The sequence below is a fragment of the Orcinus orca genome, chromosome 8 (assembly GCF_937001465.1).
Source record: "Orcinus orca chromosome 8, mOrcOrc1.1, whole genome shotgun sequence".
Lineage (NCBI taxonomy): Eukaryota > Metazoa > Chordata > Mammalia > Artiodactyla > Delphinidae > Orcinus > Orcinus orca.
The window spans coordinates 43,624,012-43,634,726 of NC_064566.1; positions in this window are offsets into that span (position 1 = coordinate 43,624,012).

Sequence of the window (10,715 nt, forward strand, 5' to 3'; positions counted from 1 at the left end):
AATTTGGCGTCTAGTGTCAAAAGGGGGTAGAGAACTAGAGTCTGTAAGAGGCACCATTATGAACAACTCCAGATCAGGGACATGGCCACTCCCAGCACTACACTTGTGTGTGTATCTCTCAGCCACATTTTAAGGTGGATAATTGTCAACCACACCTTGGAGGTGAAAAAATGGAATCTTGGAGAAGTGAAGTCACTCGCCCAGAGTTTCCCAGGAGCTGGCATATGACAGGGTGAATCTAACTGGCTGACTCTCTACTCCTGGCTACAAGACTGGACGCAGCACCCAGGCCCGGCCAACCACATAGCCCCAGGGGTGACTCGTCCAACAGACATGTATATGGTCCAAGCAGAGCTCTTCTTCAGGACCAGTGTAAAGGTAGCATGAGAGAAGCTCTCTGTCCCCGGAAGCCAGGGCTACCAGTAGTCCCACCTGCGGCAGAGGAGATCTGACTACAATAGGAAAGAAAGAGATTCCTCTGACTGAAGAAGTAAAGCTCCAGCGATTCTTTGCAATTCTCTTGACTCCACCCTCCTCTGTGTTGGTTTTGTCTCCAGGCTGGTTTTCCTTACTGTAGCCAGTGCCAAAACAGCTCTCAGTGCCAGAAGCTACCGTATCCAAAAAAGAACATTTCTGACCCAGCATTCCAAGCAGGAGTCCTGAGATCCACTCTGATTGGATTAAGTCATATGCCCACTTGAACCCGTGCCATAGCCAGAGGTCTGGAATGTGCTGATTGGCCGCGCCAGTCAGGGCCCCTGACTGGACCTGGGGTGGGATCAGCTTCCCCTGAGACACACAGGCTGCATGGGACAGAGGTGGACACCTGAACGAAAACTGAGTATGGTTAGGAAGGGAGAAGAATGGATAGATTGTTATATGTTGGGTGGGTATAGCAGATGCTTCTGGTTTCCGTATACACCAGTGGCATTCTATTGCAAGCACCTGTGACTCCAGACCTGTGGGTTTCCTCTGGCTTCTGCAGTAAGCTTAGCCAATGCAGAGGGCAGTCCAAAGTATGAGATTTAACACCACTGGAGCAACCTGCAAACAAGAGTGAGCAAGAGTTGGTGGATACATACCCCAAATGTCTCGCCCTCAGGTGGGATATCTTGGAGGTGTGTGCTCTATCTCTGTCTCTGTCCCAGAGATCTCCAGCAGGACTGAGCCCAGGTAATTGCTTGTTAACATGTCCTCTATTGCTTCCCTACCATCACTTCCTCAGTTCTTTACTGGTGCTTCCCAGGATTACTTCCCAAATAAACTACTTGTACTCACATTCCCTTCTCAGGGTCCGCTTCTGGGGGAGCCCATCCTAAGACAGTAGGGTCAGCTCATCTGAGCCCCAACCTTGAACTCCTCGAGATGAGCAACAGTGTGGTATTCAATGCTGTACTCTCCGTGTGTGTTGCTTAAAGAGCACCAGCACATGGGAGGTGTCAGTAGATGTTTTCTGAAGGAATAAAAGAGGAAGCTATTTAAAAGCAATATACAAACAAGGTGTTCCTACTACCCACCCACTGATTCTCCCATGGGTCTGGACCACAGCCATAGACTTGGCCCCATATGAATGCTCAGAAGGAATTTGTGCTTTTTACCTCTCAGAAAGTACATCATCCTGACCTCCTCTTGTATCATCCACTCCCCACATACCACCTCCCATGAAGCTTTTCTTGCATTTTGTAGCAGATAAGTACATTTTAATTAAAATTAAATTCCTGCACAATCACTCTTCTATTCAAATCTTTCTCCTAGATGTAGCTTAGATGACCAGAGATTACCCAGTACAGCCCAACCTCTGATTGGTTCAGAGGGGTGATTCTTCCCCTTGTCAGATGAGTGGGGTCTTCAGGGGCACTCAGGATTACTGCAGTGGAGCTGGAACCCCCAAATAGAAAGGCCCAATCCAGCTTCACATGTCAAATTCTGGTGGAAAGTGCTCAGGTTCAAACGACCTGGGTTGCAACCTCTGCTCCGCCTACCAGTGTGACTTTGAACAATCCAGGTGATGGAGATAATAAGCTTTATTTGGTAAGAACAGAGTATAGATCAAACGAGGTGACATACTTGAAGGTGTATTACTGGCTCTGACTAAATGTTAGTTGTTTTCCCTCCTATTTGTAAGTGTGGTGGTTTTATATTTTAGCAACTTACAAAGCTAGAGCTGGGTTTCCCAGAGCCCGCTTGGGGTCATCGGGTAGTCAGAGGAGAAGGTGGTGAGAAATAGACACGAATTCCGGCTTCCCCTCAAGGGTTGTCTGTGTTCCATCTGCTCTTGATTTCTCCTGCTTCATATCTGTGTTTTCTTCTCACTTGCCAACCCTGCTGACCAACACGACTTCAGGCCCCGAGCAGGCACCAAGGAATCAGCATTCCCAGACCTCTTCACCAGCCGCCACAACTGTGTGAACTCTACTCCCTGTAATCACCCGTTCTTCCATATCACAGTATGACCCTGCTTCCCTGATCAAACCCGAACTGACACAATAGGTAACTAAAACCGCCACTTCTCACGGGCCTACATCCGGCCCATAATGATCTTATACAGCTTCACATCACCCATACAGGATTACTTCTTAGGATTAGGGACTGAGATTATGAACCCAATTTTATACTTGGTGTATTAGTCAGGGTTCTCCAGAGAAGCAGAACCAATAAGAGATTAGATAGAGATAGATTTATCGTGAGACATTTGCGTATTTGATTATGAAGGCTGAGAAGTCCATGATCTGCTGTCAGCAAGCCGGAGACCCAGGAAAGCAGGTGGTGTAGTTTCATACCAAGTCTGAAGGCCTGATAACCAGGGGAGCCAATGGTGTGAGTCCCAGTCCAATGGCAGAAAACCAACATTCCAGCTCAACAGTCAGGCTAAGAGAGTGATGTCTCCCTTCTTCCATCTTTTTGTTCCATCCAGGCCTTCAAAGGACTGGATTGTGCCCACCCACATTGGGAAAGTCCGTCTGCTTCACTCAGTCTATGGATTCAAATGCTGATTTCATCCAAAAACACACTCACAGACACACCTAGAAATAATATTTAACCAAATATCTGAGTACCCTGTGACCTGTCAAGTTGACACATAAAATTAACCATCACACTTGGAGAAACCAAAGATCAAGAAGGTTAAATACCATGTCCTAGTATCTGGCAGAACTAGGACTTAAACTCCGGCCTGTCCAGCTCCTGAGCCTAAGCTCTGACCACTTGGTCACTCTGAAACTTATCAGAAGCACGTATCTCATTAATTATAAAATTACTGCAAATGTGATCTATTCTTATTAGAAAAAAGGAAGGGAATTCTCTGGCAGTCCAGTGGTTAGGACTTGGCACTTGCACTGGGGTGGCCCGGATTCAGTCCCTGGTCAGGGAACAAAGATTCCACAAGCCATGCCGTGAGGCCAAAAAAAAAAAAGAAATAGGAAAGACTCTTAGACATGCTAGTTTAAAATGTTTAACATTTTAACACATGGCAAAAAAAAAAGGGATGGGTGCAGCCCCAAAGATGTAAAAACACTGTCAAGAGGGCATAAGTTGTAGACCTGCTGGTCATCGGGCAAGTTGTTTGTTAGGCAAACTGGTCTCATCTGAAGGGGTCTGATCCCTCTCTGCATAGGCATGTCAGAAAAGAAATTTGACTTTTGGGCCAAAGAAATGCAATCGTCGTTTCTCTGCGCAGTTCACCACTCAGCACCCTCCCACTGGCCAACAAGCCCTGACAGTCTAACTGGGTGAAAATCAAAGAAGTGATTGAGTGAGGACTGCTCTGGGTTTGTGCCCGAGTCACAGGATCCCAGGACAAAGCAGGAAGGCATGGCCACAGTGGCCTTCTAAGAATGCCTGAGAGGCCAGCCCTCGAGGTTTTCTATTCCCCTGAGAATGAGGAAAGCATCTCAGAACAAGGCTGTGGCTGCCCCGTGAACGGCAAGGAGTAAAGCAAATTTATGATGCGTGGTTCACTCAGGGCAGAGTAGGAGAAGAAGGACCTGGGGTGGGGTGGGCGGCAGACGGAGGCCTGGGAAAGAGGCGCCATGAAACATGGCCCGATTGGACCCAGACCCTCCCCCTCCTGGCCTCAGGGCTTCATGCCTGCTGTTCCCTCTCTTCCTTTCCACCCACAAATGACAGTCACTCCCTTGTAGACTGTGCCCTGGGTCACCCCTTCTTCCTTATTGCCTTGGTTCATGCTCCTTCCACATTCTGCAAGTAGACTCATCTGTGTCCCTGTGAAGTTTTACATCCTCTCTAGTTGTTTCCTTAATGTCTCCTTCAGAGAAGTGCTGTATCTCTAGAATCTTTTTCTTCCTTACATTAAAAATAGGCTTTTTTCTGGGAAGGTGGAGTGGGTGAATTTTTCCCCTATTCTTCCTGTTAAGTACACGTAACAACCCTTGATGAGGGAATCGCCATAAAGTTATCAGCTGATTTTTCAGCCGAAACTCTGAAGGCCAGAAGGGAGTGGCAAGATATATTTAAAGTGATGAAAGGGAAAAATAAAATAAAATAAAATAAAAATAAAGAGTCTTTATCTTTTTTTAAACAAAAACTGTGCCCAATCAAAAAGAATAATATAAACTATATAATCTTATCACTCAGCGATTTGGATCAGCGATTTTGGATCCACCTTGAATGTGGATCCATTCATATTATCAATATATACACCTGTGAAATCGTGTAGCTACAGAGGCAGTATGACAGAGGGTTTAAGAGTTTGGGTTTTGTAGTTAAATCAGCTTGGATTGGAATCTCTAATCTAGTTGTGTGATCTTGGATAAAATCATCAATCTCTCTGAACCTCAGTTTTCTCTTGTGTAAAATGGGAATCATCAAGTAGTTACAAAGTTGTATTCATTTTGTTTGTATTAATTTTTGTTGTTAGGATTAAATGAAATGATCCACCTAAAACCCACCAAGCCAGGTATATAAAATCACGATGTGTGCGTGCGTGTGTATGTCTGTGTGTGTCTGGGGAATGGGACATTTAAAATACACATAGCAAAAAATTCACCATTTCAACCATTTCAAAGTGTAAAACTCAGTGGATTTGGTAAATTTACAACGTTGTACAACTATCACCACTATCCAGTTCCAGAACATTTTTATCACCTCAAAAGGAAACCTCATACCCATTAAGCCATCCCTCTCCCTCTCCCTCCCTCCAGCCCCTGGTCACCACTTATCTGCTTTCAGTCTCTATGGAAAATCGCTTTCTCTTCAGCCTTTCTCTCTCTTTTAATTTTTTTCCTGACAGCCTGGTCACACCTCTCTCATCAAACAGACCAAATCAAACTTAGAAAAAGGAAACAAAACTAATAAAAACAGAAAACTACAGGACAAACATGAAAATGATTTGACACAGCTCCTTTAGCCACGGCTCTCACAGTCTCATCATCAGACGTGAAGAGTGATCCATCCATGCTTGGTCTGTCTGCATCCTCCAGGCTCCCTCACCCTATACCCTGTACCCAGGCTCTTGTTGGGTGACCGGGGCCTCCTGGTTGTCAAATCCGTGTTCTATTTCCAGCCTTCACCCTCCTTAATACCGATATTGTGGTACCACATGATGCTTCGGATTAGCATCCTTCTTCAAATCCTCTTTCCTTTGTTCCTAAAACACCCCTGTCCCTCTCTCTGCCCCCCCCCACCACCCCCGTGCTGGCAAGTGTTCTTCCCACTCTTCTGCCTCAGTCTCTCTCCTTGGGCGATTGCATCCACTGCCCCTGCTTCCTCGACATATCTCAAATTCAACACGTCCGAAAATTGTCCAAAACCCACTTAATGATCTATATTCCTAACTTCACTAATGGTATTCCAACAACCCAATTTCTCAAACTGGAATTTTCAGTCATCTGCGATTTCTCTCTTTTTCTAAATTTTTTTTCCAACTGGATAACAAATTCCATTAATATAGTTCAGAGACATCTCTTGAGTCCCCTCCCACCTATCCATGCTTATGGCCACTTAGTTCAGGTCCCCAACCTCTCTTCTCTCAACAACTACAATAACCTGTTTAGCCACATACATCCTTTCCATAACTGTCAGAGTTGTAGTCTTTTTTTTTTTTTTTTTTTTTTGTGTGTGGCCACACCACGCAGCATGTGGAACTTCCCCGACCAGGGATCGAACTTGTGCCCCCTGCATTGGAAGGGCAGAGTCTTAACCACTGGACCACCAGGGAAGTTATATTCTTAAAATACAAAAGTGATCATTTCATTCTCCTCTGTAAACATCTGTCTCCTTAGAAAATACACCCACACCCTATCTGGCCCTACCTCCTGACCCTCAGCTCCCAGAACATGCCAGGACGTGCCACAAATCCTCCACTCTCCACCATGGGCTTCTAGGTGAAGCTGCCTCTAATTTCTGGCCCCAGAGATGGGACACATGACCCAGCCTGAGCCAATCAGCAGTCTCCACCTCTCCGGCCCCAGTAATTGGTTCAAGCCCCAGTCAGTCAGTGAAATGCAATCCTGGGCTTTATTTGAGCTAAGAGGAAATCAGACCTCTTATTTGCAACAGACATGAAGATACAAGGTACAGAGACCAGAACTGCTACAGCTTGCGACCAAGGGGAGCCTGTGAATACAGCCATCACTGAGGAAAGAGGAAAACCTCACTCTGGTGACATCTTTTGAGGCTTGGATCAAACCCTCAAAACCATATACCCTTTGTCTCTCTCTCTCCTTTTTTTAAAAATTGAGGTATAATTGACATATAACATTATTTTAGTTTTGGGTGTACAACATAATGATCAGATATTTATCTATGCTGAAATGATGGCCTAGTTAACATTTGTCACCATATATAGTTACAAAAAAATTTTTTTTCTTGTGATAAGCACTTTTAAGATCTAATCTCTCAGCAACTTTCAAATACATAATATGGTATCATTAACTATACTCACCATGCTGTACATCATGTCTCCATGACTCATTTATGTTATAACTGGAAGTTTGTACCTTTTGCCTTTGTCCCTTTTTAAAATGTAAGCCAATACATTCAGCCAGTGCCCCTCCTTTTCTTTTTTTGCTTAAGATAGTTTGAGTTAGGTTTTGTGTTACTTGTAAACCAATTTATGACACTTTAAGCCAGTTTCCCAAATTTTGCTGAACATTAGAATCACCTGGGGAGCTTTTAAAACTCCTAGTGCCAATTAAATCATAAAGACTGGGGGTGGGAGCCAGGCTTCAGTCATTTTTAAAGATCTCAGGTGATTTCAATGCAGAGTGAAGCATGGGAACCACTTTAAGCAAAGCAATCTGCTTCATCTTTGCTTCCCCAGGTCAGCACCTTCCAATTTACCAGAGTTCTTCATGCCATCCCATTCCTGGCCTGGCTCTGTCTTTGGGCTCAGAGCATCTTAATGGCAAGAATCATGTTTTTTATCCCCTCTGCCTTGCACACGGTAAGCCCTCAGTAAGTATTAAATAATGAACAAATGAATGAATGAATGGGACATGTTCATACCATCTTCATACGTATTTCTTTCCTTCAAGGCACCTTGTACTGAATACAAAGTATAAGAAAGTTCAGGCTCTGGAACCAGAGTGCCTTTGTCCAAATCCTGGTTTGATGGGACCCAGGGTAGGTATTCAACTGCTCCGGGCCTTCTTTCCTCATCTATAAAATGTTAATAACGATAGCACTTACATCACAGTGATGTTGTCAGGAGTTCAGGGTTAATACAGGTAAAATTCTCAGAACATTGCTCGGTACACAGCAAGCACGCAGTAAGTGTCAGCCTCTACCTTCATTCATTCATTTATTCCTACCAGAGAACTGGGTCTCCCTCCAGGCCAGAGGAATCACGGAGAGGATGGGTGCGGAGATCTTCATACCTGTGTGTTCTGTGGAGGAGGTTTTGCTTTGCGTGCAGCCTGTTAATGTAGGTTAATTTTGTTCAGGTGGCTGGAAGTTTACTATGTTGGGGTGGAGAGCCAATTACTGCTTGGTGGCAGAACAAAAGACTTGTAAAGTTCTCATTACTGCTGGGCTTGCCCTGCTCACAGCGCCAACTGGCACACAATCAGGTGTTTTCAGAGTCACCTGAATAGAGCCTGTTATTTGGATCCAGGCCAGGTAAAGGGCTATTGTTTTGTATTATTCGTCTCAGGGAATTTAGCCTGTTTTAAAGGAACTCTTTTTCTGCCTAAGGGGAAAAGAAAGCACTTCCTCATGAAGAACACAGATTTATTGGTTGTAATGGAAATTTACCTGTCTAGGCTTTGTCTTTTAAAACCTACGTGCTAAAAAATAATAATAATAATAATAATAATAAAATAAATAAAAACCTACGTGCTTATTAATTTGTTAGCAGAATGGCTGCATGGCTTTTTGCTGTTTTAGGGGGAGACAGTAAGCTTCTAGCTAAGGATGTCCTTGAAAACATCACTCCTCTCCTACTGTCAGCCTTCTTATCTGTCAAAGTGGGGGGGTGGGCTGCCTGCTTCCTGTCCCCCTCCCTTCCACTCAACTTGTATTCATTGAGCTCCTGTCATATGCAGGGTACACCTGTAGGAGCGGTGGGGTACACACAGATCAACAAAAGCTGATTAAGCCATTGCCCCACCTTTAGTTAATTTGTAGTTTTGCAGGGAAACTATAACCAAAATCACTGTGTCGTAGTTAAGGTTTTCAATACCTCCCATTGAAACAGTTTTTCAATGGCTTCCTAACCAATCTCCCCACCTTCATTCGGGTTTTCCATCCTCTACCACTGCCAGAAGGTTCTTTCTGAAGCACACGTCCAATCAGGATGCTGCCCTCCAGCCCTGTAACACAACAGGCACTCCAAGCCTTGTTTGCTTTTCTCATTCTATACTCTCCTCATCCTCTTTGTCTTGCAAATTCCTACTCAAGTTTCAAAGCCCAGCTCCTTGCTTCTTCTGTACCCATCCCCTTGACAGAATGAATTACGAATAATTCCCTCCTACTGTGGTATCCCACACATTTTTTTTTAATAATAAAACCATAAACCTTTAAGCACACCTCAGTTTTAGCGTTTATCACAGTAAGATCCTTCACCTGCCTGTCTCCTCTAATAGCCTACAAGCTCCTACATAGAAGAGCGACCGCTCTTAATTTTTGTTTCCTCAGCGTATGGCACTGTGCTGGTGCTGCACTGGTGATTTCGAAGTCAATGAACACCGTAGGTGAGAAGTGCGTCAAGGAGATGCACAATCTCTAGGAACACTACTGGATATAATACAAGGGCAAAAAACATTTCTGCCTTTTGCTTTCCCAAGCCATAACCGTGCATTTTGGGGGAACTCAGAGACCAGGGACCTGAGGGCTTTTCCCCTAATATTTCAAACATAAGAAAATAAAGTATAACACACCAAACACTCGTGTACCCACCATACAGCTTTAATGAATCTTACTTTGCCATACTTGCTTCAGATGATTTTTTTCTTTTTAAAAACATAAATATTATAGTTAATGCATGCTGTTAAAGGCATCCATTTCCTCATGACTTTAATGTTTATCATTCTAATATGTTTTTATACTTTTCCTACATAAGCATGTATTTCTAAACAATGTTTTGTGCTGTTTTTCACATTTTTAAACATATTAACTTGATATAGATTCATACTATATGAAATGACAACTTGTTTTTTCTCTTAACATTGTTTTTGAAATTTATCCATGTTTATATTTGAGATTTACTCATGAGGATGTGCTAATTTGTTTCGACTGTTGAGTAGCACACCGCTGAGTGAATATACCACGCTTTATTTGCTCATTCCCCTGTTGATAGATATTTTTTTGCTTCCATAATTGATATTGCAAAACATTCTTACATATGTCTCTTTGTGTACGTGTATAAGAGTTGTCCTGTAAATCTAGAATTGGTATTTCTGGATCATAAGGAATATTCCTTCTCAACTTTACTCACTAGTAACTCATTGCTCTCCAAAGTGATTGTACCGTTTACTCTTATCTTTGCCGTTCTATCCAGCATGAACCACTGCTGCCCACACTTTAAAGGTCTTGCCAATCTGATGGGGATGAAATGATACTTCATTGTGATTTGAATGTGCATTTCCCCAATTACTGTGGAGGTGAAGCTTCTTATGTTTATTGGACACCTGGTGTCATTTATTTGTGAATTTCTAATTCATACCCTTTGTTGATTATCCTCCTGGCTGGCCTTTTCCTTACTGATTGTGGGAGTTCTTGATATATTCTGGATAGAGCTTGCGACGAGTCTTTTTACTTGGTTTATTGTGTCTTTTCTTGAACAATAGTTGTAATCTTAATTTAGGCAAATTTATTGTTTCCTTTATGGCTTGTGGGTTTGTTATTCTCTATTTTAAAAAACATTTCCTTACACCAATGTCATAAATCTATAATCTTATGTTTACAGTCTCTTCCAAAAAGTTTTACATTCTACTTAAAAAAAATTGTTTTTATTTTGCATTCCACTTTTTGTTTTCTGGTTTTTTTGTAATTAATTTTTATCGGAGTATAGTTGATTTACAATGTTGTGTTTCTGCTGTACAGCAGAGTGAATCAGTTATACATATACATATATCCACTCTTTTTTAGATTCTTTTCCATATAGGTCATTATGGAGTATTGAGTAGAGTCCCCTGTGCTATACAGTAGGTTCTTATTAGTTATCTATTTTATATGTAGTAGGGTATATATGTCAAGCCCAATTGCATTCCATCTTGAATTGTGACTTTTCCATATGGATAACCAATTACCCAACATTG